The sequence below is a fragment of the Lolium rigidum genome, unplaced genomic scaffold (assembly GCF_022539505.1).
Source record: "Lolium rigidum isolate FL_2022 unplaced genomic scaffold, APGP_CSIRO_Lrig_0.1 contig_33590_1, whole genome shotgun sequence".
Taxonomy (NCBI): Eukaryota; Viridiplantae; Streptophyta; class Magnoliopsida; order Poales; family Poaceae; genus Lolium; species Lolium rigidum.
Window position 1 is genome coordinate 17,681 of NW_025900239.1, and position 1,360 is coordinate 19,040.

Sequence of the window (1,360 nt, forward strand, 5' to 3'; positions counted from 1 at the left end):
GCTAGGTAATGTTACACTCCGAGAATAATATCCGGCATTGTATAATATTGTGCGTCACAAAGGCGACACTCTCGCTAAGGTGTTGGAAACTTTCCCACCGAATATGGCGTTCAGAAGAAGTCTCATTAGACCTAGACAAGATTCATGGAATGACTTGTTACAGCGCTTAGATTCGGTACATCTATCGCACGGGTCTGATGAGTTTTGTTGGAACCTTACTGGGAGTGACTCATTCTCGGTGGCTTCTATGTACAATGCTCTAATCCAGCCGGATATTCATGTCGATAATAATTCAAAATTTTGAAAGATAAAGATACTGTAAGCCTAAACTTGTATTTAGAGAATCTTGGCAACACTTAGATTCAACAAACATGGGATTAGTTCATAATCTTTATTTTACTCACATTGCTCCACGTTGGTGCTTGACATAATGTCTTTCTTCCTTTCTCTACCTCTAACCTTAATTGTTCTTCTAATGGATGAAGAACTAGCCTTTCAGTGTATTGTTAAGATAGGTCTAGTGTATGTGTTCTGTCATACCCTGCTGATCAATATATATAGAGAGGCGTGAGAGAGGCTTAAGCCCACGCAAACCCTAAACACTTCTTCTAACTTGGTATCTGAGCGAGGCTTCCCTCGCGCGCCGCCGCTAAACCCTAGCGTGATTGGCGTTCTTCCGCCGCCGCAGCCGCGTCTCCACGCCGCCGCCGCCGCGATGGCTTTGACTCCTGCGACCTCTTCCGCCCTGTCACTCACCACCGTCGCCGGTCCCGTGATTGCGCCGCCCGCTCCCACCGCGGCCGCGCCCGTCGTTGCTCCGATCGCCGTCCGCCTAGATGGGAAGAACTTCATGTTGTGGAGGGCTCTCACCCTCCCCAACCTTTCAGGCGCACGCCTGCATGGTTTCCTCGACGGCTCTACTCCGGCACCGCCGAAAACGGTTACACAGGGCACCGGCGACGCCGCCCGCCCCGTGAGCAACCCTGCCTATGAGCACTGGTGGACGCTCGACCAGAAGGTTCTCGGTCTCCTCCTTGGATCGATGAACGAGGACATTGCAGCCCAGCTGATAGGCTGTACCACGGCTAGCGCCGCATGGGCTGCCGTGCATGCCATGTTCGGCGCGCAGAACAGCGCCGGTGTTCGGCATCTCCGGCGCCAGATCCAGGCGCTTAGGAAGGAGGACAAGCTTGCTGCCGAATACATGTAGAAGGTCAAGGGGATGGCGGATGCTATGGCTGCCGCAGGCTCCCCGCTTCGCGATGACGAGATCATCGACTACATGTTGACCGGGCTTGGCAAGGCGTTCAACCCCATCGCCGCCTCGATGAACTTCTCGACGGACCGGTTACCCTCGCCG